Raw genomic sequence first — 26,967 nt, 5'->3', positions numbered from 1 at the left:
CGGGATTTACCTGGGCAGCCCAGGGGTCCGTCCTGCGGCTCCCCCATCCTTCGCCGAGCTCGAAATCCATTGTTTCCCTGCCCGGTATCCCGGGAAAAAACTCCAAAATAATACCTGCGGAGAGCAACCTGCCGCTGGGCCGGGGCCAAGGGCTGCCCTCTGCTCGGTGGGATTGGCCACGGCGCCCGCGGGAGTTTAACTCTTTGTGCCCGCCTCCGGCGGCGATTTTGGGGAGGGACGGCTCCGTCTGGCTCAAATTTGGGGGATTTGGAGGGAACTGATGGCTTGGATTTCGAGGTCTCACAGCTGGGTTTTCCTGAAATAGGAATTTGGGGTCTGACGCTGCCTTTCTTATTTTCAAATGGGGATTTTAGGGTCTGGTGGCTTCTTTTGGCGTGCGTAGGGATTTGGGGATCTGAAAACTTGGTTTTGCTCGAACAGGGATTTTGGAGTCGAACTGCCTGTTTTACTCCAAATGGGAATTCTGGGGTCTGACAGCTTGGTTTTGCTTAGATGGGGATTTGGGGACCAGAGAGCTGGTTTTTTGAAATATGGAATTTTGGGGTCTGAATGATTGGTTTTGCTCAAATAAGGAATTTAGGGGCCCAAGGCATCCAACAGCTAAATTTTTTTTGTGTGTGTTTTTTTATTTTTATTTTGTGGGTTTTTTTGTTGTTGTTGTTTGTTTGTTTTTGGGTTTGTTTTGGTGTGGTTTTTTGTTGTTATTTTGGTTTGGGGTTTGTTTTTTGTTTTTTTTTTTTTGAATAAGGGGTTTAGGGTCTGATGGCTTCTTTTTGCTCAAATGGGCGTTTGGGTGTTTGGGTCTGGTGACTTGTTTTGGCTCAAACGGGGATTTTGGGGTCCAACAGCTGGGTTTTCCCAAATAGAGATTTGGGGTCTCACTGCCTGCTTTTATTCAAACAGGGATTTTGGGGTCTAACAGCTTGGTTTTGCACAAATAGGGATTTGAAGGTCTGACAGCTTGTTTTTGCTCGAACAGGGATTTGGGGGGTCTGATAGCTGGCTTTGTCTTTTTTTTTCAAATAGCAGATTTTGGGGTCTGATGGCCTGTTTTTCCTCAAATGGAGATTTGGGGTCTGATGGCCTGTTTTTCCTCAAATGGAGATTTTGGGATCTGGCATATTTTTGCTAAAGGGGGATTTTGGGGCCTGACAGCTGGGTTTTCGTCAAATAGGGATTTGGGGTCTGACTGCCTGTTTTAATTTTTTTGTTTGTTTGTTTGTTTTCAAAAGGGAATTTTAGGATCTGGAGTCTTGTTTTTGCATGAATAGGAATGTGGGGGTCCAACAGCTGGGTTTTTTTTCGAATGGGAATTTTAGGCTCTGACAGCTTGTTTTTGCTCAAATTGGAAGTTTGGGGTCTGACAACTTATTTTTTTTCAAAAAAGGAATGGCTCAAACCCTCTTGTTTCCCCTCAAATGGTTATTTTGGGGTCTTCCTAATGGGGGAAGAGAGGGGCAGAGAATTGGGTGAATAGGATGATGTGTCCATAGAATCCCAGAATGGTTTGGGTTGGAAGGGACCTTAAAGATCATTTAGCTCCATCCATGGGGCCCATTTAGCCCATTCCATGGGCAGGGACACTTTTCACTACACCAGGTTGCTCCAAGCCCCATCCAGCCCGGATAAAAGCTGGACCTGGATTCTGCTCTCCCTGCTTTGCCATCCAACCCCCCCCATCACTCAGAGCAGAGTGATACAGGATGGTCCAGAGCTCCTTCTCCTGCTTTCCCAGCTGCCAGCACTGAGGCAGGAGAGCAATCAGGATTCCCATCGGGAGCCTTCCGGCCTCAGCACTTACATGGGATTATTTGCAGTGGTGAAGGGAGGGAAATAAAGCCACACAAAGCTGCCACTAATTTAGACTTATTTGCTCAAGTGAATTTTGTGTTGGCAGGATGTCTGTGGATCAAAGGAGTCACCGGCTGGAGCCTCACAAACAACCTTGGCATTGGTGGGCAAACAGCAGCAAGAACAGTAAAACACCAATAATGCTAAAAGAATCAAATATGGGTTATGGTGCATTTAAACCAGGGCAAAACACACTGCTGGGGTGCGTGGGGAAGGCGTAATTTATACCAGAATGGGTCCCTGTGGTGACTCAGACTCTTAATTTCGCCCTTTAACTCCAGAGGCAAAGAATTCCAAGAAACAGGCTGGTTTCTGCATTGCCAGAAGATTCCCAGCGTGTGCACCTTGGAAGCAGCCAAGGACTGCTCCTGCAATAACCAGAGCTGACCCAGGAGCTTTGCCAGGATGTGGACCCTCCTCCCCAGTGGGATTTGGGGAAGCTGCCCAAGCAGGAGCCCTTGGATCACGGCACGGAGCTGCAGCAGGCCCAGGCTGGGCAGAGCTCACAGGAGACAGGCAGCTGGTTTAGGCTGTGCTTGTTCTCCCTTTGGGAGCTGAGTTATGTCTTAGCTCTTCCCACAGATGAATAAATCATGATAGGAGAGACTTTGGAGAATGCTGGAAGCGCCAGGATAACCCGTGCTCCTGGCGCTCTCAGGCAAGTCATAAACTTTTGAACCCTGAACTCCCATTTCTAAGCCAGGTCTCTGGTCTTTGAGATGTGAACCTCTCCACCCACCGGAGTCACCACCCCCAGAGCCCCTCCACCACCTCTGAGAGCCAACAGAGACCCCCCAGCTGGCATCCAGCATCCCTTTGTGCTGCATCCAGGCCATTGTGTTTCCCTGTCCCCATGGACAGAACCACCAAGACTTGGTCTCATCCCTTAGGGGGGGTTTATCCGTCTCTGCACTGCCCTTTTTGGGACTGTGCACCCAGACTCAACCCCACGAGGTGACCTCCAGCCTGGGTTGGAGTTATCCCCCTAAAAATCCTCCTTCTGCCTTGGGGAAGAGGCTTTGAACATCCACCTCTTGAGGAAAGGAAAAATAGACTCTATTAAACCTAAACTCTTTTTTCCCTGTATCCTTTTGTTTTCTTTTCCCTTTTCCTTGCACAAGTGGCTCACTTTGAGCAGGCACCCCTGGCAGGGTGATTTCCTTTCTCTTGGAGCCATTTCATTTCAAGATCCCAAAGATCTCAGAGATCCCTGGACTGCAGCTGCAGAACTGGTTACATATTTTCTGCCCTGAATCACAGAATCAGTTATGCTGGAAAAAACCTCTGAGACCATCAAGTCCAACCTGTGACCCATCCCCACCTTGTCCCCCAGCCCAGAGCACTGAGTGCCACCTCCAGTCATTCCTTGGACACCTCAAGGGGTGGGGACTCCACCACCTCCCTGGGCAGCCCCTTCCACTGTCTGATCACCCTTTCTGTGAGGAATTTCTTCCTGAAGGAGCATCCCTGGCCCAGGACTTTCCCTGGGGAACTCAAGCAGAAAGCATCAATCTGCTCAGGCATGTGGTGAAGTGGAGGAGGAGATGGAAATGGGAGCAGAGACATCGACTCCCTGCATCGGGATTTCTTCCTTAAAAGCTCCGGGGAGCAAGTTCTCAGTGCAAAACATCCCGATGTGAGCAAGAGCCTTCCTCCTCTCTCCACCCAGACTCCTTTATTTTAGAGGGAAGATCATTTCCAAAGCCTCAAGGAGCAAAAAAATTCCTAAATAAGGAATCACCTGGCTGCTGAACGGACTGTGAGGTTGTGAGTGAGGTGGAGGCATCTCCATCCCGGGATGTCTTAGTGCCATGCCTGGGAAATGTCAAGGCCAGCCTGGTCTGATGATGATGACAGTCCTGCTTGGGCTGCAAAGTTGGGCTGGAGGCCTCCAGAACTTTCCAACCAGCATCACAGCAACTTAAACCCAGCTCCAGACCTCAGCTGTGAACTGACTGTGCTTGGTAAGTGCTTGACATCCAAGAGCTTGGATGCTGAACCCAGATCTCCTGCAGCACCTCCTCACCAGGCTTTGTTTGAAGCTCCTCCCCACTGTCTGTTATTAGAGCAGAGATTTCCATGCTGATCTTCAGAGCAAGGACCTGATCCTGCTTTCACTCGATGGGTGCCAAACATCCAAGGGTTTCCCTGTGTTCCTGCAGAGATGATGCTTTGTCTGATTTGATGTGGGTGCCCTGCAGGGATCACAGGGACCACAGGGGAGGGGAGCATGGCTGTGCCATTCCAGAAAATCCAACCTTTCCGCTAAGGAAAGCTGATTAAATCCCCAAGCAAGCTCTGGGGCTGAGCTCCCAGGAAAAATGTCACAAAAAAGGCAGACACTCAGTATTTATTTGGGCAAGAAGAAAGGGGTTACATGATGCCACAAAACTTCTCAGTAGCTGGGGGTTCACCCACCCCAGCACTTGCATGGTGACATCCCACCACTGCACTGGGATGGAACTTCGGATGCTGAGAGAGGTTTCTCCTGCTCGTTAAGTGGAATAATTTGGTCCCATGGGAGTCCCCTCCATACCTACATAGAGCTGGGGGTGGGAGAGGACCTTCTCCAAGCTGCCACAGGGGATGGCAGGGGGTCCTGAGGCTGGGTTGGCACCACAAAGCTGGGCTGATGCCAGCTGCTGCAGTGGGGGACCCTTTCTGTCTCCAATCCTTAACAGCTGCCTGCTCAGCTTGAGCCAACACGAACAAGCCAAAAGACTCTGGTTTAGTCATCCAGAGGGATGGTTTCCTATTCTGGAAAAAAAACATCCCTGCTGGTATAAGCTGTCTCCTCCTGTATCCACACAGGGCAGACAAAGCCTCTCAGTGCTGGCAAACCACAACCTGGTGCATGGCCCAGGTCTTCCCATAAATCAGGAGAGGCTCCTGCATCTCCATGTGCAGCTGGTGGAAGCTCAGTGTGTGTGCTGGGATGCTCTGGTGTGGTGGCTTGGCCATGGGATGTGGGTCAGGTCTGTAAAAGGGTCTGTAAAAATCCCAAACCACATGGCCCTCCTGCCCCGTGCCTCCAAAAGGGTCTGTAAAAATCCCAAACCCCATGGCCCTCCTGTCCTGTGCCTCCAAAAGGGTCTGTAAAAGTCCCAAACCTCATGGCCCTCCTGCCCTGTGCCTGCTCATCGTAACTGAAGAGATGAACAATAAATAACCACCTTCCTCCCTGCAGCTCGTGAGAGGAACAGGGGAAGTGGGGTCTGGTTCACCAGCCCCTCAGACCTCACAGCCCCTGTAGGGTTGGATGGAGCTTTTTTTTCTCTCACATGTTAATGCTGGCCAAGACCTTCATCTAAAACTTAAGAACTGGAAAAAAAAGTGTGTGGGGGAGCAGTGTTGTCCTTTCTTCCTGCTCTCCCTTCATGCCTTGGCCGGAGAACCCCAAGAGAGGCAGCAATGGTGCCAATGCCAATGAGGTCTCCAATGGGCAGTGGCCAATAATCCTTGGGGATTCCAGGTGTTACCAGGTTTCCCAACTAACTTCTAGAATCATGGAATAATAGATTCAGAATGGTTTGGGTTGGAAGGGACCCCTAAGACCATCCAGTTCCACCCCTTGCCATGGGCAGGGACACCTTCCACTAGCCCAGGTTGCTCCAAGCCCCATCCAACCTGGTCTTGGACACTTCCAGGGATCCAGGGGCAGCCACAGCTTCTCTGGATGACCTCTGCCATGGTCTCACCACCCTCACAGGGAAGAACTTTTTCCTCTGTCTAATCTAAATCTCTCATCTTTTAGTTTAAAACCATTCCTTAAATGTCTTTGGGTGCTCATTCAGAATGAAGGAAATAAACCTCCCATTCACAGTCCAAAAGCATCAGGCCAGATCCGGTAAAAATAACTTGGAGCAAACTAACTGGCAGCCAGGAGGGCTGGATTTCCACTGAAATCACCAGGTGTTCATGGATCCTCTATGAAAGTACCATTTCTGTCCATATCTGCAATTAGGATTCAGCACAGCCCCCTTTGCTCAGGGTGGGAGGTTTTTTTCAGGGGGGAACATCGGGCTCAATCCTCATCAGGTTTGTGTACACGTGATGTCCCACCCAACTCCATCTCCATCATGGCCAACCTCTCATCTGGGCGAGACTTGGTGGCTGAATGGCTTCAGCAAAAGCAGAAGGAAGAGAATCCCAAAGTCCTGGGAAGAAGGAGCTTCTGGAGGGGCAGTGGAAGACCAAGTAGGGAGCCTGGAGCACCTCTGTGGTGGCCATGAAGCCCCTGTGTAGCACCCAAGGTCTACACTCCATTTCCAGCCCCCAAGGACCCAGCTGACACAATCCATGTATTGGATCCCTCCCACAGGGAGGGATTTGGCTGGTTGGAGGTGGGCGTGGGCTGAAATTCCAGCTGAAATTCCATCTGAATCCACGACCAGCTGATGGCCCTGAGCTCCGGGAATTTGCAGTTAATAAATGGCCTGAGTGCTATAAACACATCCCCCAGCCACTGCCTTCCCCATGGCTTCTTTGTCCTCCGAGGAATGTGGGTATTCCCTGCCCAGAAGACAAATTCCTTTGCAGTCACTGGCACTGAACCGTGTCTGGAAACCAGTTTCCCCAGTGGATGAACCAGTGGTTTTTGTCTCCAGTCCTGCTCCAGCCACCAGCTCTCTCACTTCCTTTTCTTTAAAATGGCCAATTCCCCCTTTCCCAGCTCTCTAAACTCTGCTTCCCAGCCACTGGAGGATTCAGGCTTGTTCATCTTCAGGCTCATCCTCCTCAATCCATGCGCTGGCTCAGGTGCCATGGGGAGAAAATGAGAAAGAAAGGTCTTCATGACCCAGAATTGCAATTTTGGTGGTGACAGCATGGCCCAGAACTAGGAGACACCCCTCTCCATCACATATTAATCCTCAAACACAGCAAGGAAGGACCCAGATTTGGCCAGGAAGAGGGATGGAAGAGGGTAGGACCAGAAGGGTGCTCAGCCATAGGTGCTGCAGGTACAGGGTGATGCCTCCAGGATACTTATCAACCTTTATTCCTGAATATTTGTGGTCAAGGCAGTATTTACTGGTCATGCCAGGGGATTGTGACCCCTCTGACCAGCACTGGTGGTGGAGGAAGCCCATGTCCTGGAGATATCCATGGCTCTGACCTCTGTGGGCTGTCCAGCCACAGGAGAAAGGCAATGGGACAGAGGGAATCTGGAGCAACAAAATGGACAAAACTCAGAAAGGATCCACAGGCAAAAATCACTCTGGTTTAGGCAAAAATCTCTCTGGCTTGGAAGCATTTTTGGCTGGAGACCTTTGGTCATGCTGTGATTTCACCTCATCAGGAGTGACTTTGTGGGTCACCCGGGAGATCCTCCTACACCCTGGAGCAACCTGTGGAGCAAGGGTGTCCCACCAAGCCTTCACCCTGCCGTGGTCACCCCCAGCTTTCCTCTGTGGCTCCCTGGCAGCCTGGGCATCCCCCAGCCCCTCCTGGGGAGGGATCAGGGGACTGTCCATGCAGGTGCTGCTCCAGAGTGGGAGGACGGAGCAGATGGCTGAGGATGCTGATGTCTGCTGACATCCAAGCCACAGCAGATGCCAGGGGAGACCTGCCTCCAACGTGACCCCTTTCCCGTCCATCAGGTGAAGAGGGGCCTTTTCCCAGCCCTGCTGAAGCCAACACAGCAGATTCCAAGCCATTAACTCCTTTTGCTCCCTCCCTGAGGGACAATGGACGGGGAAACCCAGGGATGGGTTTTCCACAGAACTGCCCTTCCAGAAGCCTATGGACCTCACCCCATCGCCTTTGGGACGAGCCACAGAGAGCTGAGGGTGAAAAACAAAAAGAAGGAGTTTGAGGGGAGAGTAGGGGACGGGCCAGGGAGGGAAAATTTCCATATCTGCATAATGAAGCTGATTACATAAGGGCATCTTGCGTCATCTGCGGCTGCATCTCCGGAGCAGTAATTACATCTGCACCACACATCTAAAGGAAATATTACCACATTCCCTTCCAAATTCTATATTTAGCTCTCCCAAGATGTGTGCCAGGGGCTTTATCGTTCCGTGTACATTGGCTTCAGAGCCAGACAACAGGCACACGGAGGGTTTTTCTGTTGGTTTTTTTCCTGATTTGCCAGCTAGGAAAATATCTGGAGTTTGGTGTGGCAGCTGCCCCGAGTCCCCCTGGAAAGGTGGCTCCGAGGTTTTGAAGTGGTGAGTGAAGAGTGGAATATTTTCCCGGCCTCCCTTGGTGCCTGCCAGGCCGTGGGGGTCCAGCAGGAGGGCAGGAATGGCAAAGCCAGGGCTTGGCTTTCCTTCTTCCTTCAAATGCTCTTTGATTTCTGCCCTAGTGCTCCGAGCCCTGGGAAGCCTTTTTTCCCCTGGCTGAATAAATGACCTGATTTGCAGGGAGGGGTTGCTCTCACGGGTTCCTGGGCTCTCTGCTCCATCACAGGTGCGAAACAAACCCTCTTGCTTTGCCCAGCTTTGGACTTCAGAACCATCTTTGGGCTTCAAATGCATCTCCCATCCCTCCAGATCCTCTGAAAAAGGAAAAAAAGGTGCTTTGAAACAGAAAGAGGGGTTGCAAACCCCTTGGTTTGATGGAGGGCTCTTCATGTGGAGCTGGAGATGGGACAAGGCTCTGCTCTCCAAGCTGGAAGCATGAAGGACACAACAGCAAGCCTTAGGGCAGGGCTGGAGGATGAATGAAGCATAGATTTGGTTTCCTCTCGTTTTCCATTTGCTCATCACCACCCTGAAAGCACTGGAAAGCACCTGCAGCTCTGCTGCAAAGAAAGCAGTGAGGAAATACATCCACATCTCCTCCAAAGAAGCTCCTCCAGCACCAACTTCTGCTGGGAAGTGGGGCTGTGCATGGCCAGGAGTGTGGGACTGAGCACCAACATCCCAAGGACTTGGTGAGAAAATGATTCTGGTTGTGCTGTGTGTGTGAGTGCGTGTGTGTGTGTGTGTGTGTCCAGCTTGGATGAACCATCCTCAGGTGGAAAAACGCCCTCTCCATCCTGGACTTGTAGAGAGGGGTGACAAATCCTCCCTGTTTCTCAGTTCTGAATTGTTTCCACCTGGAAGACACAGAGAACTGGAGGATGGAGAAAGGGGAGGACGACAAAGCTCAGCAGAGCTGTGATCAGGGTCAGATCTAATGAAACCCGTGAGCTGCCCTGTAATGACTGAATAAACAACCCAGAGGACGTGAGGTGAGACCTGCCCAGGAAAAAAAGACCATTTTACTGCTGTTTACAACCACTCTCAGGAGCTGCAGGATCTGTCAGTGATCAGGAATGGTCTTTCCAGGAAAGGAAAGCACAGAGGATCAGACAGCATATACAGAATCAATCCATGATGTCTCTGATGACCTGTCCAGCCCAAACCTTCTTCCACTGCCCTGGTGTCCTCTTGTGCTTTACCTACAGCACCCTATGGCTGATATAAAACCTTCCTTCATTGCCCCAGTCAGCCTGAAGATGACCATCATCTATCAAAATCATGGAATCACAGAATGGTTTGGGTTGGAAGGACCTTAAAGCTCTTGCCATGGTCAGGGACACCTTCCACTTGCCCAGGTTGCTCCAACCTGGCCTTGGACATTTCCAGGGATCCAGGGGCAGCCACAGCTTCTCTGGGCAACCTGTGCCAGGGCCTCACCACCCTCACAGCCAAGAATTCCTTCCCAATCTAACCCTGCCCTCTGGCAGTTTGAAGCCATTCCCTTGTCCTATCACTCCAAGCCCTTGTCCAAAATCCCTCTCCAGCTCTCTTGGAGTCCCTTCAGGTGCTGGAAGGTGCTGGAAAGTGTCTGGAGCAATCACCCTGTCCCTTACTGGAAAATTTTCCTCTCTCCCATTACAGGCTTTGTGATTTTGTTGCTCACCTGAGCTTTGCAGAGCAGATTATGGACTGATGGGTTACCCCAAAACATACAACGGGTTGTGTTCTGTGCCTGCACCTCCCAGGATAAAATCTTGCTGGCATTTCCCTCCTGCCCTAACCCTGCCCCAGCTGGTTTTCCCTGGCTCCCAGGGTGCTGCTTCCATCTCAGTGCTCCTGGAGAACACTCAGAAAACCCCTCCTCTTCAGAAATTCTTTTCCCCCTCCAGCATCAGTGTCTCAGGGGAAGGTGGAGAATGACACCCCAATCACACAGCAGTGGGCACATCTTTCTGTGTGGAAAGGAGAGAGGGGGAGAAGGGTGGTGCGGGAGCAGGGAAAGAGGGAAAGCAATTCTGTAAATGATTTGCAGAAGAGAAAACAAGCTCCTGGCTGGTTTACACGGTTTCGTGGGGACCACAGAGATGCTGGGTTAATGGTTGGATTTGATGATCTTAGAGGGTTTTTTTCAACCTTAACCATCCTGTGATTGTGTGATTTCAAAGGAATGCAGTAATTCCTAGTTGAGGCTCTAGGAAGGATGAGGAGGAATGGCCAAGAACTTGGACCCAGCTCATCTGGTCTAAGCTGACCGTGCCCGTTCAGTCCCTTGCTCACCATCACCCAGGAGAGGAGAGCAGATCTACCAGGTCAGGATAACACTGACCAAGCCCAAATTCTGTCTCCCAGTGGCGACCAAAAGCCAAAGGCAAAGCAGGAAGAAGAGTCACCTGTCCCCCACACAAAGCTGCTTTTCTTCCTCAACCACCCCTTGGGCCTCAGGCCCCTTTCACAGAATCACAGAGTGGTTTGGGTTGAAAGGGACCTTAAAGACCATCTAGTTTTAGTTGCTGATAACCAGATCAGTGGGAACCAGCCCATGAGGACCCACCACATTCATTCTGGGCTTGTGCTGGAGTAGAGATGTCTCAGCCAGGCACTGCAAACCTCCTCATGGCCAGGATCAAGTCCCGAATGCCTCTTCTTCTGCTCCTGCCTCCACAGCAGGCAGCAAGATGCCTTCTCTAAACTCAGTGATGCCCTTGATACCCACATCAAGGGTATCAAGGTCTTTTGGATGGGGCTTGAACACTGGATTTTCATTTATAGGATATTTTTCCTGTCTTATCTATGTCCCAAACCCAATGAGCATCTTCTCCAGAGCTACAGATGCTCAGGTCAAGCTCATTTCTCTCCCTCAGAGGAGCATGGTGTGTGATCCTCCATGTCCCATGGTCCCCAAAACTCCAAACACATTTTAGGACCCCTGTCTAGCTGGTGTTTCCACATGTTGAGATCCCTTATTATTCCATTGGGAGATTATTCCCTCTGAAAGTGATGATTTTAAGGAGCCTTATACACAGACCTTCTCAGACATTCCTTTCCCAGGCTGGGGATTTCGAGCCAAGGGAGTTGTTCTCCATAAAACCCATAAAACCCTACAGATCCCTTTCCTCTGCATCCTTTGCAATCCTATAGTATCCTTTATGGGATATTGTAACCAGAAGTCTGGAAAAAGTAAAGCAAGGCCAGGAAGCAGCTCCTAGATCCTGGTTTTAAGTGGACTTGTGTTATGTGGGGGTGGAAATCCCCCCGTAGCAGTGCTGGCTCTGGGGCTGACCCTGGGTGGGACACTGCACTCCTGGATGATCCCTGCTCCAGGGAGTCACAGCAAGACAGCTCTCCTGCCTCCATGCACAGAATCCATCCATTCCTCTGGTCTTTTCATCCTTATTTAGAGAGATCCTGATCATAACCCTGCATTCCTTTTCTTCCCAGGCTGCATTTTTATGGATTCAGGCTTTTTTTCCGTCTTGGTCCAAACCTTGCAGATGACAAATGACTTCAGGAACAGCTTTCCTGACTTGTGGCTGTGGGTTGGGAGGGGCAGGAGGAGAAGTGGATGAGGTGACCTTCAGTTCCCAGCCCTTGTCCTCTCCTCCCCTCTCCTCCCTGAGCACAGCCCACACTCCAGCCCTTCTTTTCCTTAATCCCAGAAGGTTTGCTAGGCTTGGAATAACCACCTTGCACTCAGAAAACAGCAAATACACCCTGGATCAGCCAAGGATCCTTCTGGGATCCATCCAGCCCCCACTGCACGGGGAGAAGACCTTGGTGACCAAGCCTCACACCTCCACCCCATCTCCCACCGCCGTGCTTTGTGTGGGGGATGGATGGACACAGCCCTGCCTCCATGGCCTAAAGCCAGGCAAGGATTTCTGGTGCTTTGTGATGGTGCTGGGCAAGGATGTGCCGAGGGAGAAGGCACAGCCTGGGCTGAACCACCAGCTGGTCTCTCCACTCCTCTATTTTCCTCTCATCCCTACGCTGAGCCCAGGATTCCTCAGGTGTGCATGTGAAATGGGAAGCACTTGTGAGACAAGCTCCAGAGGAGCTTGGCACATGTTACAAGCTTGCACTTCCTATATTTGGGGCAGGATTCATCCCGGCACAGCATCCTTATTAATTTGTCTGGGCTCTGAGCAATCCCACGCCGCTCGTCTCACCTGTGCTGCTGACAGGGACTTCCCTGAGATCTGCCTGTTCAAACACCACAAGGATTTCCAGTGTTTTTCCTCGGGTTTTTTAAAGGAATCTGTGCTGACAAATTGCTCACACGTTCCCAGGAGGCTTTACAAGGTGGCTTTGGGGCAGTGCTTCGGGCAGGAGTTGGGAGCAGGATCACAGGCAGGGTCAAATGACACAGAGATGGGGATCTCTGAATCCTTTTCAGTCTGGAAGAGGATTAGCCAAAAAAAACAACCCACTAGGAAGCAGGTAAAGGCAGAAATCAGGGAGAAAAGGGAGAAAAGGAAGAAAGCCCTTCCTCACACAGTGGTGGGTGGCCTGGGAAGCTCCTGCCATGGGATCCAGTTGATGTTCAGTGGATACCTGTGTTCCAGGGTAAAGTTCATGGACCAGAAATCCAACAGGAGCCAGTGAAAACTGCAGAGAAGTCAAATTTGGGAGCGCATTGAGGGAATATAAAGCAGGCAGTCACACCAAAACCAACCCTTTTCCACCTATCCTTGCCCATTGTTCATAGAATCACTGAGGTTGGAAAAGACCTCTAAGATCATTGAGCTCAAAAGTTCATATTGATTTTCCCTGCTGCTCATCCCTAAAACATTAAGTGCCCCCATTTTGTCCCAGGAAGGCAATGGGTTGGAGAAAGATCTGGGAAAGCTCAAGTGATTATAACCCAGAGGGTCTTGTGTTCATAGCACTACAAAGACACCCCACCAAAAAAACCCCATTAAAAACTACAAGAACAACAACAACAAACCCAAAACTAAAACCAAAACCAAAATCTCCCAAACAAACAAACAATCCCCCCAGAAAACCAAAACAAATTAAACCCCCCAAACCAAAAGCCACAAACACTTTAATATTTTGCCAAACTAAATTAAACCGGGGAATTTTCCAAGCTGAGGATGCATTAGCTGTTGTGAAGGGACCTAAATCTGCAGGATAGGACGAGGAACTTGTCTCCAGCAAGAAAGGTGGGATGGTGGGGAAGGGGAGGTGGTGGCTAATGTTTTGGGAATGCTGTGGGATGGAAGAGCACCCCTGGGAAAAGGCAGCTTGGGCTATGAGGAGGTGCTAAGGACCTGAATTCCCTGGAAAGGACAGGTGCAACACAGTGTGGTGGATCCCAGGCCACCCAAACCGTGGTTGCCCTGGGGCTCGAGCACAAGGATTTTCTTGGCTCAGAGGCAACGCTGTCCCAGGGCCCAGCTGGAAGCTGGACAAGTCCCGTGATGCCACGTTTGCAGGTGGATAAGCTCAAGGGGTCAGCAGGTTCTGTTGACTGCCAGAGAGGGAATGCCAAGAAATGCAGGAGCTGTTGGCTCACACGAACCTGGGAGTGACAGAGGGGTCACAGGGACACTGAGCTCCAGGGGACATTGGCCACCTGAATGTATGCTATGCCATGATGCCACCTGGCCCTTAGTCCCAGGAGGAAAGAAAACTCTGGGAAAAGAGGAGGAAAGAAAACTCTCCATGACTTGGTGAGGTGCTTTAAAAATTGATCCATGTGCATTTACAGCGGGGGGATCACCCTGGTGCAGACAGACCTACAACCTCCAAGCACTTGAAGAAGCAGGTAGAGCTTGGACAAAATACCAGGAAAGGGAACGGAGCTGGGAAGGGGCTGGAGCAGCAGGAGCGGCTGAGGGAGCTGGGGGGGCTCAGCCTAGAGAAAAGGAGGCTCAGGGGGGACCTTCTGGCTCTGCAACTCCCTGACAGGAGGGGGGAGCCAGGAGGGGGTCAGGCTCTGCTCCCAGGGAACAAGGGACAGGAGGAGAGGGAACGGCCTCAAACTGTGCCAGGGGAGGTTTAGGTTGGATATTAGGGAAGATTTCATCACTTAAAAGATTGTCCATCCCTGGCCCAGCTGCCCAGGGCAGTGTTGGAGTCCCCATCCCTGGAGGGATTTAAAAACCATGTGGATGTGGCACTTGGGGACATGGGTCAGTGGTGGCCTTGGCAGTGCTGGGTTAAGGGTTGGACTCGATGATCTTAGAGGGGTTTTCCAGCCTCAATGACTCTGTGATTCTCTCTGTGCCTTGTCTTGCCTTGTCTTTATGGCTCTCAGCCTCTTCCTGATCCTGCCTCCTTCATCCCAGGAAGCACCACCTGTCTGCCCTGGGAAGGGTCTTTTTTTTTCCCTCTTCTCACCTGGCCCTGTCTCTGCAGAGCCATTCTTGCCAAGGGCAGCCTCGCACTGATGATGCCTTGGACCCCAGTCCTGGTCTGGGGGGGGCTGCCCCACAAGTGAGGCCCTGCTCAGATACCACTGAGGGAGGAGGGACAAGGGGTTAAACACCCCCAAATGTCCGTGGTCCTAAAAATAGCCAGGCTTTTCCCGCTCACATTGACTCACCCGTCACAGACCACAAATTCCTGAGACGCGTCACGGGCTGCGGGGAAATCGCCTTTCCCTGCACTGCTCCAAACAGACCCTGTGTTTGTGTCACCCTCTGAGGGACAGTCCTGCCCTCCCAGGCATGGGGGGATGATGCCATTGCAATGCCAGGGGTGATGGTGCTGAGATGTGTCAGCAAAGATAGGCTTGACAGGATTGAGAGCTGGGCGAGCATCCTCACTCCCTTCTCCTTCTCCTGGGATTTCCCGGGGTCCTTTTTTAGGGGTTCAGCCCTTCTAGTGAGGGTTTCTATACCTGCAGGTGCCTCCTCCACTGGAATAAGATGCCCAGCAGAAAGTAGGACCTTGTGTGTGTGTCTGTTCCCATCCAACCGGATTTCAGTTGTCTCTGGTTTGAATCCCACTCCCTCTTAACAGCTCCAAATCCTCCCCATCTCTTCCCAAGTGCCAGAGCTTTAACCTCAAATGGGAAAGGCTCAAAGGCCCCTTCTTGAAATGTCCCTCAGTAGACTCTCACTTAGTGGTTCCAGCTTAAGAGCAGAAATGCAGGAAAAACACAACCTGAACTATTTTGGAGATGTGGGGACCAGGAGTCTGCCCAGCTGCCTCTGGACATCCAGGTGGGATCACAGCCAGGAGCAACACAGCCTCTGAAAGCCACCAGCTGACCCCAGGAGCCCATAGAGCCGTGTGGCCAGGGAGGTGGTGACCTCAGGAGATGGGATAGAGCAGGGGCTCCATGACCCTTTGGTGCCAGCCAAGCCCCTTCTCCCTGCAGGAGCCTTCCCACCAAGAGATGTCCCCTCTCCAGCACCCAGATCCTCATGGTCCTGACCCAACCTGCCCAAAACTCTGCACTTGGATCACTGGGGCCTTCTCCCACTGAGAGGAAGGTGCAGAAGGATGTGCTTCACATCTGCCCTGCTCGGTGCAGAGACCCCCCAACCCACAGCTGGGGTTAAAGGAAAGGTTGTCACTGATATTTTGGGAGCCACTTCCTTCCCCTCCCCTCCTCCAGAATAGCTTTTTGTCTTTGGGTTTATTTTCTTTGTTACATTATAAAGGTTTGACCCTGACGTGTTTTGAATGGATTCAAACGCGGCATTGAATTCCTCTCGGGATGTGGCTGCTTTGGGGAAGAGAGGGAGGAGGGAATTTCATTGTGTCCAACCTTGCAAACCTTTGGAGAGGAAAAGCAGGGTCTGTTTCTCTCTGCTGAGTCCTGTGTCCTCTCCCAGCTCCTCCCTAAGATCCAGCCACTCCCACACATGTCACTTGTTCAGCAGAAGCTCCACCAGCACAACTCCTCCACAGTGGGAAAAGTGGGATAATCATCTCCTGGCCAGCTCAATCCTGGTCAGGTCCAACACAGACTCTGCCAAGACCTCACGGATGAATTCAGCTGCTTCTTGAGTGTTTGGAGACTCAACCACCAGGTAAATTAGTGCAAACCCAGGATCTCCCTGAGCATCCACCACCACCTCCTTCTCCCTGTGCTGAGGGCTCTGGATACATCAGGGATGGTTACAGAGGGAATTGGGAGCCCCAGGTGATGCCAACCTGCAAACCTGGCTGCACAGAGGGGTTGTGTCTGCTGTGACAGTGACACTTGGCCCTGGGGGTCCCTGTGGCCCCCCCTGTGTGATTTCAGGGGAGAAGGGACTCACACAGCTGGCAAGGTGACAGCATCACAGCCCCCTGTGACTGATGGCTTTGCATGTGGCTGAGACCTGTTTGTGGTGTTTATTCAGCTGGTGGGTGCCCAGCTAATAATTTCACCCTCTTAAAATAAAGAATAAAAGCTCTGGCAACAATCTGGCCTCTTGGTTGGAGACCCCGGTTTTATTTTGGGCTGTCTCTTCTCCACCCAAAATACATAAGAACTGGCTACCAGGGCAAAAACTGTCGGTATTCTGGCTCAATAAACTTACAGAATTTACTCTGGAATTCAGTTTGCAAGGAATGAATCCCCTTCCCAAGCCTTGGCCATATCAGATCTCTCCTGGAGGCTCATGGACAACAGGGAGGAAAGGACTTTTAATTTGATTTTCCAAAATGAAGAGCAGCGAAATAACTGCGGCAGCATTGCCTGTGCTCAAGCTGGAGATCAGAAAATTGCTGATAACCAGGGAGAAAAAAAGCTCAATAATTTCTGTTCTGGCTTTGGAAAAAGCAGGCTGATGTTCTCATATTGCACAGGGACAACCAAGTGCTTTCTAGTCCATTAGTAACCCAGGAAGACACTCAATGGCATGGCCTTAGGATAAACATTTTTAAACAGCGGGCTCAGATTAATTTGCTCCCAAGAGTCCCATGGAGGGAGGACAAGGAGTGGTGTTGCCTGCTGCTCATCCTCCCTAAAAAATCCTGGGATTTCTCTCTGATCCCAGAAGGCTGGAAAGATGATAATTACAGGGCAATATTAAAAAAAAAAAAAATAAAAGGGGGAAAGAAGAAGAGCTGGAATGATGCAGCTGAGCCTGGCAGAAAGTGATGCAGGGCTGGAGGGATGGAGCGTGGGAAGCTGTCAATATAAATAGATGGCTCATGCAAAGCAGCACTTCACAGATTCATTCAACTCCAGCAGGGGCAGGTTGTGTGAGATGACCCAGGCAGCTCCACAGATGGAAATGTGCTCATGTGAGGTGCTTTGGTTTGGAGTGACGAGGTTATTCTGCTTAAAAAATGAGTTATCACGGAATCATGGAGTGGTTTGGGTTGGAAGGGACCTTAAAAATCACGCAGTTCCAACCCCCTGCCATGGGCAGGGACACCTTCCACTAGCCCAAGTTGCTCCAAGCCCTGTCCAACCTGGCCTTGGACACTTCCAGGGATGGGGCAGCCACAGCTTCTCTGGGCAACCTGTGCCAGGGCCTCCCCACCCTCACAGGGAGGAATTTCTTTCTAACATCCAATTTAACCCTGCCCTCTGTCCTGTCTGCTCTTGTGAAAAGTTGCTCTCCCTCTTCTTTATCCTTAAAGCTTTTGGTGGGGAATGCTGGGTCTGCACTGGATGCCAAGGGGCTGGGACAGGGGTGTTTCCAGCTGGGTTTTGTGGAGGTCTTCCCATCTTCCCTGTGCAGCTGGTGATTAGAGAAAAAAGACTAGGAAGGGGAGGATCTCACTGATCCTTCCCCATTCCCCCCCATCCTCGGAGCTTTTCAGGGATAACCTCCCACCAGAGGTTGTCTTTGGAACCCCCTGAATGGTTTGATGCCATCAGGGGACATTCTCCCTGACATTGCCTGGTCCCTCCTCGCTCAACCTAGTGGTGTTTCATCCTCCATAAATTTTTTGGCAGCGAATTTTTACATTTACAGTGAATTATGACCTCTAAGAAAAGCCACGTCATTTGGTTTCTCTTTAATCCAGAATTTGACTCATCTCCTGTTACATTTTGAGGTAGAGAGGAGTCACCTCCCCTCATCCCTTCATCCCATAAACAGGCACTTTATTAACCCATTTTAGGCTCTATAGGAGCTGCATAAACTTGAAATTTTGGTGCCTCTCAGGCAATTTGAGAGTTAAAAATCACTGTCCCAGGCTGTGGTTCCCCTCTTGTAACTCTTCTTTAGCCCTACAAGTCACTGGGATACCCATAAGAGGTGTCTCTGGAGCAGAAACCATCTCCCTGCTGCCATTCCCACCTCTTATGTGGGACATGCAGGCCACTGCCCACCCCCAGGGAGGCAGAATCCCCCAAGGTAATTCATGCCAATTACTGCAATCAGCTAATTAGCAAACAAGATCGATTCAAATGAAGTTACGGTGTCAACAGCTATTATGCAGGCTTGTGTGTGCTGGAGTAAAGCCATCCTGGGGGGATCAAAAAGCCCTTGGAGATGGGAAATGGGGAGAGGTAAAGGGGATGTGGAGGGCAGAAGGGAAATAGGGGGAAAAGAAAACATCCCTGAGACAAATTAAGGAGAAGTATCGGGAATGGAAAGTGTTCCAGGGAATTGCTTGTGAATTTGATGGGGATGATGGATAGGGATGATGCCCACCAGCCAGGCAGGTTGGGATGAGAGGGAGAAGTCAGGTCTTCAGCTGGGAAATATCTGGACTCCTCTGTAGGACATCCCCCCTACAGGTGGGGAGCAGGGGGGGGGGGTTCACCCTGGCGTTTTCCAGGGTGAAACAGCCTGGGAAGAGCTCTCTCCTCCCTGGCCATGGGACATCCCCGCCAGCAACCTGCACCAGAGCCAGCTCTCCAAGGAAAACTGATTGCCACTTCTGGAAGGGAGTTGCCAGCCTGGGATGCAACAATCTCCCAGTGGGAGTTAGAGCCAGGCTTGTTCCATTTCTGCCTGCCACCACCTCCTTTGGGAAACCTGGAGCAGGACGGGGCCATGAGGACGTGGGGGCTCCGGGACCAGTTCCCACCCGGAGCCAGAGCCTGGTGTAAAGCCTGCAGAGACATCTGCTAATCCTGCCCTAAGCCCTCTGTGATGGATTTAAAGGGTGTTTCTGTCGCTCACCCCCGGGATCAAGATCCTTACAGGATAAGTGTCTGAAGGAAATGAAGGGATTCTTCTTCCCCCAGTGGGGCGTGAAACGGAGACGCAGCTCCCGCTGGGATGCACCTGGGGGGTGGTGTGCTGGTGTCACCTCAGAGGACAGGGACACCTGCTGCAGTGCTGTGCTGGACTTTCAGGAGGGGAGTTTTGCTCTGGAGCTGACAGATGCCCTGGTTTTATCACAGCAGCTGGCCCAGAGAAACATTATCCGGCAGCCCAAATCTCTGCCTGTCTTTAAAACCCTGGAGAGGTGCAAAATTGCTTTTCATTCCAGAGCTGAAGAAAAGGGTTTTCCCTGTTTCCTGTACTGCTCAAAGCTGGGTTTGGGGCTATAAGGCCATTGTTCTACCTGTCCTCAACTTCTCTGCTGAGGAGGAGGGGGGAGAACACCAATAGATTGATGGGAAAGTTCATTAAAGGAGGAAAAATGAAGCTTTCCAGCTTTGAGGAATAACCTGTGAGTGCTGGATGCATCCACACAGCCTGGTGCTGGGATAGCAGAGCTGGCCACATGGGCATTCATGGCACGGGGAGGCTGCTCAGGTGACTTGTAGGACTCGTTTTTAAAATAAACAGATCCCTTTTATCGCCTGAAATCCCGAACCTCCGCCGGGAGGAAACGCGTGGAACAAAGCAGTGCCACCATTAATCACCCCTGGAGCTTTGGGGCTTGGCTGAGGGACCTCTTCCCAAAGCCATGGACCCACCTCCCACAGCGCTGGGCACGACCCAGCCCTGCTCAGAGCCGGGCTGGCCAGTCCTGCTCACCCTGCACGTTTCCATCCAGAGGGAAATAATCCCTCTTTTCTTTCCCAGCTATCAGGAATGCACCACACCTGGTGCCCCTCGGGGAGTGTTTGCCGTCCTGGCGGCCGCCGGGGCCGGGTTGTTTGCCCAGGGATTTTTTTTTTTTTAATTTTTTTTTTTAAATTAAATATTATTATTAAAAGCTAATTCGGGCCCCTGAGAGCGTGGAGGGGAGGGCAAAGCCCTTGGCTGGCTCTGAGGAATGTCAACAGGCCCTGGGTTGGTTTGGCCGGTCCTGGCGGTGTCACAAAACCCTCCAGAGCCGCAGGAGACGAGTTTGTCCAGGTTTTTCTGCTGGAAAACAGTCTGGCTGCTGCCTGCAGGGGGATTACCCACCCCAAAAACGTGCAGGTGGCACATTTTCACCGCTTCAGACACAAGATCAGGTTCTAAAACACCTCCTCATAGTCCCCAGATTGGCTCCCATTCCATACAATCCCTTGGAGGGGCCGAGGGAAGCTCAGCTTTGCAGGGTTAAGGACCCGGCCAAGGGTCCTGCACCAGCAGCAGAGAACAAAACACATCAAAACCTTCCCACTCAGGGCTCAACAGCACTAAAACCACTCCTGGGTGTTGGGGACACCCCGATCCCCAAAGAGATCAGCCCCTGGGGCTTGGAAAACCACCAGGAGGGAGGGAGAGTGTGTCAGGCAGGAGGAAGAGCGCAGCAGTCCATGGGAAGGAGGAAGGAGGGGAGCAAACTCCTGCTGTGCAGTGGCTGGCCAGGGCCCAGCCGGGCAGCAGGGATTTATTGGTGACATTACTGGAGGAGCCAGAGCCGTGGGGAACATCAGGGGAACATCCCTGAGCCTGGCACTGAGCTGAGCTTTATGGGCTGTGCTCAGCCTGCTCCTGAGACAGGTATTTATGCCCCCACTGAGTCGAGAGGGGGTGGAGGTGTGGGTTCTCCTGGCAGAGGCCTTTTAAAGAATGTGTTTATTTGAAGAGGGAGAAGTTTGAGCCAAGAACAGGTCCCGGTCTTTCCCAGAGATCCCTGCCCTGGGCAGTGACCACAGTGCCTGGGAGAGGAGAGCTGTGGGGTACAGGGCACTGTGGGAGTGTAGCTCTGCCTGTCTCATCCCAGCATCCCTTATGATTTTGGGGATGTTTTCATCCTCTCCTTTCTGCCCTGGCCTCTCTAAGCCACCCTGAGAAGCCACTTCAGCTGATGCCCATAACAGGGACAGCCTTCCCTGGCTTTCCACCTCACAGTCTGGGAGGTGAGATGCATGATCTGGCCAAAACAAACACCAACACGTCCCTGTCCCCTCTCCCTCGTCCCCTTACAAACAACAACATATCCCTGTCCCCTCTCCCTCGTCCCCTTGCAAACTCCCACACGTCCCTGTCCCCTGTCCCTTGTCCCCTTGCAATTCCCTGCATTGCTGGAGGCAAGAGCCCCTGCTGCAGGGAAGTGTCTGAGTCCTCCCATCCCAACACCTCCGCTGGGATGGCTGGGCTGCTACTCCAAGTGCTTGCCAAGGGCAGAGCTGGGGATGTAATGAAGGCAACGGTCCATGGGGAGTGGAACGAGCCTGTGCTAGATCAGCTGATATAATTAGAAAGCAGGGACAAGGAGATGAGCTCCTGTGCCCGAAAGCTGGGCTGTTTTTTCCAGCTCCGGCAGCTGGGCTAATAAAAGCTCCGACCTCCCCTTGTGCATCATCTCCAGCTCGTGCCTGCGGGGCACTGCCATGGCTGGGAGCTCGGGAGGAGCTCCCATCCATCAGTGTTTCCAGGGATGGGGCACCTACAGCCTCTCTGGGCAGCATCCACCACCATCACTTCGGCCAGTCTGTCTCCTCTTGCCCCCTTGCCCTGGGCCCGGTGGGTCTGGGCACCGTCTGTCGCCCCCAAACCAGAGGGGGATGCTCACTCAGTTGGCTTTGCCTACCAGTTTCACGTCCACGTTGTCTCTCCTCGTGTTTTGGTGCAGGAAACAAACCCAAAATGGCCCCAAAATGAAAACTCTGTCTGGTGAAAGTGGGGAGGAGACGGTGGATTTGCATGGGAACATCCCCACCAAGTGAGATGACAGGCTGGGAGAGCTGGGGGGGGGTTCGCCTGGAGAAGAGAAGGCTCCAGGAAGACCTTCCAGCACATTCCAGTGCCTAAAGAGGCTCCAGGAGAGCTGGAGAGGGACTTTTGGACGAGGGATGGAGTGACAGGACAAGGAGGAAGGGCTTCACACTGATAGGGGGCAGGGTTAGATGGGATATTGGGAAGGAATTGTTGGCTGTGAGGGTGGGGAGGCCCTGTCCCAGGTTGCCCAGAGAAGCTGTGGCTGCCCCTGGATCCCTGGAAGTGTCCAAGGCCAGGTTGGATGGGGTTTGGAGCAACCTGGTCCAGTGGAAGGTGTCCCTGCTCATGGCAGGGAGATGGAACTGGATGATCTTTAAGGTCCCTTCTCAACCCAAACCACTCTGTGATTCTATGAAATCCCAACCCCACAAGCCAGAGTTTCCCTACAGAAGAAGGAACAGGGTGAGATGTCCATTCACCTGCAAACCACCTTGTCTCCTCTGGCAGCACTTACTCCCCTCATAACCCCCAAAACTTCCAAACTGACCTCACAAGCAAGGATTTAGCTGGATTTAGTGTCAGGAAAACTCTCCTGGCCATCTGGAGAGTGCAGAACATGCCCGGGCAGGCTGGGGCAAGCAATGTTCCTGCTGGATTTATGGGACATAGACACCTGGTTTGGAGACAAAGAGGTCCATTAAGCCCTACTACACGGCCTTGGGGCCAGAGGGAAGGAAACATGGAAATCTCCTGAGCCATACAGGGCCTGCAACAAGATATCCTGAAATCCTGAGCCTATAGAGAAGAATGGTCCTATGGGTATATAAGGGAGGCACATGGATGCAGGATGAGACCCAACCAACCACCCTGAGCTTGTTCTCACCTCCCCTGCAAAACAAACCCCCCCATCCCATCCTCCTCCCAGTCTGTCCCTGGCAGGCACGGATCTGTCGGGCATCACTCCACAGCCCTTCCAAGCAGGGAACCAATTTCCTCCAGTGCTGGACACGCAGCCAGCCACTGCTTATCCCAGGTTTTGTTCCTGGCTTGGATCATTATTTTTATGACTGGTGCTGGGCTTCCAGAGGAAAACATATCTTTGGGCCACATCCCAAGGGATTTGGATAATTCGTCACCCGCAGACGCACATATATTTATTTAAAAGCGCCTCTTGTTATGTTACTTGGCAACTTCCGAGCCCGTGTGTTTCTCCAGCTGATAAATATTTGTGAGGTTGGTTGTGTGAAGAGCAGCATGTGTTAATGATCCGATTGCCTTTTTTCCCGGGCTTCCTGCAAAGGGAATGGGCTCCGTTGCCCGGCAGAAAAGGAGCTGGGGATGCCGGTCCACAGTGGCCCACACCACGTGTGCCCAGGTGGCCAAGAAGGCCAAGGACACCTGGCTTGTATCAAAAATAATGTGACCAGCAGGACTAGGACAGTTCGCATCCCCTGTGAGGCACCTCCAGAGCTGGTGCCAGTTCTGGGCCCCTCAGACAAGAGTGATGCTGAGGGGCTGGAGTGTGTCCAGGGAAGGGAACAGAGCTGGGGAAGGGTCTGGAGCACCTGGAGCAGCTGAGGGAGCTGGAGGGGGTCAGCCTGGAGAAAAGGAGGCTCAGGGCTGCTGTAGGTGAAGCCATCCCAGATCCTTCTGCACACAAGGGCTGCCCATGGTCGGCATCATCCAGTGAGGCTCCACGTGCTGGAGTCATGTTATCCCATGAGCCCTCCTACTTTAATCCAAAGGAAAATCCAAAATATTTCCAGCCCCTGTGACCGCTCCCAAACTCAGTGCACACATGTGAGAAGGAAGGTGCCAGCCACAGGGAGGAGGTGGAAGGCAGACACGGCCACCGAGCCTCATGGTGGGTCAAATTCCAGCAAGACTCAGACAAAACTCATCCTTCTGACTCAGGAACCAGATGAAGCCAACAGGATCCACATGTTCATGGCGCAAAAAAACAACTTTGGGAGAGAGAAAGTCAGCTAGGATCCCTGTGAGGCTGATTCCCAGCCTTGCAGCAGCTCCACTGAGCTGGAGCAGGAGCTCCTGCAGCTCCTCCAGTGGCTCAAGGGGACTTTCAGCTCCCTCTGCCAGGAGAGCTCTTGGCTCCAGCCAAACCTGGATTATAAGGCATAAGCCATCCCTCTTTCCTGAGAGCTGCCTTAACACTTGTGTTTGCTCTCCTTGCTGTTTAAGGAGCTACATGGACCTTCCTGTCCCCCTCGGGGGGTGTCAGCGTGGTCCTTTCCCCCACGGGGCTGTGGGGTGATGGGAGAGCTGTTTTCGGGGTGTGTGTTGGGAACCACCCAGCTTATTGCAGGCTCTCAAAGTCCTTGGTCCACCACCACCTCCAGGATGGAGCATCACAGCCCACCCCTGTGGCTCCTGGTGCCACCATGTCCTGCACGAATCACCCTGGAATGGTTTGGGATGGACAGGACCTTAACAACCATCCAATTCCAACCCCCCTTCCATGGGTGCTCACTAGACCAGGTTCCACGAAAACAACTCCCAGGTTGTGGAAAGCACAACCAGACAATGAATCCAGTTACCCAGAGTGGAGTCCAAAGGCTTTCCCCATGGAGCAGAGGTATGGATGAACTGGAGGGGCTGGGGGGTCCCTGCCTGCTCCCCATCCTGAGGGGCAGGAATGTCTGGGCTCCTGGCCTCGTGCCTCCATTTCACTTTCAGATCCCTCAAATAATAACCGTGTTTGCCAGCTCCTGTGACAGGAATGACTAATGGGAAAGATTCTCTGTGAAGGGAAACAAGAAATCTCCGCGTTTCACCCTTTGTTTGCTGGATTTCTCTCACATCCCCGGGCATGGCTGGGCTCAGTTCCCCCTCACCACAAAGCAGATTTTAAGCCCTACAACAGTTCCAGCAACACCCCCTTAACTCTTAACCTTCCCAGTCGGGACATAACTCCCTTCAGAAACTTTTTGCAGCCCGGTTCATCCGCATTCCTGCTCCACACGGAGTTATCGCTCAGCGAGTGCCTCTGCCTGCTGATGCAACGTGGTTTTCACAGCGCATTTGGAAAACACCCTCCCCATCTGTCTGTTTTTTTTGCAAGTCAGGGGACCATCTCTCTTCCTACTTCCTGTTTTTCCTCGGGATGGGCAATCAGAGGTGCCCTTATCATGCACCACGCCGTGGTGATGCCCCTGTGTTGGGCGCAGCAGCGGGTGTCCGGGGCTGATGCTGCAGCCCCCGTGGGGCTCTACCAGCCCCATCCTCTTGTAGGACAAGCTGCTGCTGTCTCCCAAATATCTACAACCAGATGCCGGACTTTCAGATGCTTTTCTCCCTCCTCCATTTGGATCTGGGGGATGGTCCCTTGGGACATCAGCCCGGTGACCCAGCAAAGAAGAGTTTGAGGAGGAGGGAATCTCTTTCCTGTGTGGAGCCATGCAGCTGCTGGCACAGCTTTTTAAATGCCCACCGCTGCCTCAGGGAGCCAATTCCAGCCCCTCCCCACATTCCCCCTCTTCCCTGTTGCCACCACAAGGCCACCGCTCAGGACAACCGTGCCCTGTTCCCTCGCGTGAGCCCGGGCAGCGCAGACAGGGGATCACACCGCTCTGGCATTTCCACGCCTGTTTTCAGCCCATTCGCCTCCCAGCCTTTGCAGAAAATAAATTCCCCAGCCAGGCTGAACTCGGATGACAGCATCGCTGCTATATATAGCCACGGCAGATCGCCGCTGCTCCAACCAGGGCCACACATAAACAAACCGCCCGGCGCACGGAGCCCTGCGCGGAGAGGGCGCGGGAGAGGGGACCGCGCGGGATGCGGGAGCCTCCCGGCCCTGCCCGCTCCAAACCGGGGGTGCTCCGAGATCCTGCGCTCCCTTGTCATGCCAGCACCTCCCCGGAGGGCTCGGCTGCTGGGCGTAATCCGCCTCCCGGAGCGGGTCTGAGGATGAAGGATGTGCTGGAGGGTGTTGAAAGCAGAGCACGGAGAGCTGAGGGAGTTGCCAAAGGTTATCTCGTGGGGCGAGTGGCATCCCCCGGCTTGGATCGCACCCGCTGATTCCCGGCTTGAATCAAAGCAGCTGTCGGCATCCCCCCCTCTCCTGTTGTGGGGCAGAAAATGCCAGAAAATGACCCGCTGCAGCCATGCCCACCCCTCCTACCTCCACTCCACAGCTGCCTGCAGCCCTCCTGCCTGCGTCTGCCTGCTCCGCTCCCTGCCCGCCCCACTGCCGTGGTGCACGGGGATCCATGGAGCTGCACGGGGATCCATGGAGCTGCACAGGGATTCATGGAGCTGCACGGGGATCCATGGAGCTTCACGGGGTTTCATGGAGCTGCACGGGGATCCATGGAGCTGCACGGGGTTTCATGGAGCTGCACGGGGTTTCATGGAGCTGCACAGGGATCCGTGGAGCTGCACAGGGATCCGTGGAGCTGCACGGGGTTTCATGGAGCTGCACGGGGTTTCGTGGAGCTGCACAGGGATCCGTGGAGCTGCACAGGGATCCGTGGAGCTGCACGGGGATCCATGGAGCTGCACGGGGATCCGTGGAGCTGCACGGGGCTGCGTGGGGTGTGGAGCAGAGGGAAGAGGTTGTTGATGTGCAGCGGGGTCCGTGCCTGGCTCACTGGCAGGCCTTGCCCTCCTTCCCCAGCTCCCCACGTGGGGAAGAGAACCGGGATGCTCAGGGGGTGCTAAGGGGGAATCTTAAGGGGTGCTCAGGGAATGCTCAGGGGGATGCCCAGCAGGGTGTGGAGCATCCAGCAGCCCAACACCCTCCTCTGGACCAGAGGAATCATCCAGCCGGGGGGGAGGGGGCCGCTGGCATCCACAGGTCCCCAGGCTCTTGCCCGGGCTCCGAGGAGTGGATGGGGTGGCAGAGGGGGGTCCCCACGCCCCTCGGGCACACCCACAGCCCCGGATGGGGCTCTGTGCTGCACTGCAGCAGCTCCGGCCCCTCTCCCTCCCGGGGAGCCGGCAGAGGGGGTGCCCACCCTCATCTTTCCTTCCCCACGGCCCCCTCCCCG

At 52.9% G+C, this 26,967-nt stretch overlaps 1 protein-coding gene across 3 annotated transcripts in view; it reads right to left on the bottom strand.

Moving 5' to 3' along the window:
* LZTS3 (leucine zipper tumor suppressor family member 3) overlaps window positions 1-26,967 on the bottom strand; it is a 51,984-nt gene that overhangs the window by 23,790 nt on the left and 1,227 nt on the right. Inside the window, exon 1 of one of the 3 annotated variants that reach the window (XM_027705556.1) lies at window positions 1-592. The exons of 1 other annotated variant lie outside the window; for it this stretch is intronic. The gene's annotated coding sequence lies outside the window, so the exon portion shown is untranslated. Of the gene's footprint in view, window positions 593-26,967 lie in introns of those variants that run through there. One more of the 3 variants, XM_027705555.1, reaches the window with a different exon arrangement.

Source organism: Neopelma chrysocephalum, unplaced genomic scaffold (assembly GCF_003984885.1).
Source record: "Neopelma chrysocephalum unplaced genomic scaffold, ASM398488v2 Primary Assembly neopelma1_345, whole genome shotgun sequence".
Classification (NCBI taxonomy): Eukaryota; Metazoa; Chordata; class Aves; order Passeriformes; family Pipridae; genus Neopelma; species Neopelma chrysocephalum.
This window is presented reverse-complemented; position numbering and strand designations above follow the sequence as displayed.